We start from the raw sequence: 229 nt of genomic DNA, 5'->3' as shown, positions 1-229 counted from the left end.
ATTAGTTTAATTAAAAAGAAATTTTGAAAAAGAGGGAAGATATTTTCGAAAATTAGAGAGAGAGTGAGTTAGTTAGGTAGTTTTGAAAAAGATAAGAAACAAACAAAAAAGTTAGTTAGTTAGTTGAAATAAATTTTGAAAATCAATTTTGAAAAGATAAGAAGATAAGAGGTTAGAAAAGATATTTTGAAATCAAATTTTTGAAAAAGATAAGATAAGAAGATATTTT

Source organism: Arachis ipaensis, chromosome B01 (assembly GCF_000816755.2).
Source record: "Arachis ipaensis cultivar K30076 chromosome B01, Araip1.1, whole genome shotgun sequence".
Lineage (NCBI taxonomy): Eukaryota > Viridiplantae > Streptophyta > Magnoliopsida > Fabales > Fabaceae > Arachis > Arachis ipaensis.
The sequence above is the reverse complement of the archived record's forward strand: the minus strand, read 5'-3'. Positions refer to the sequence as shown.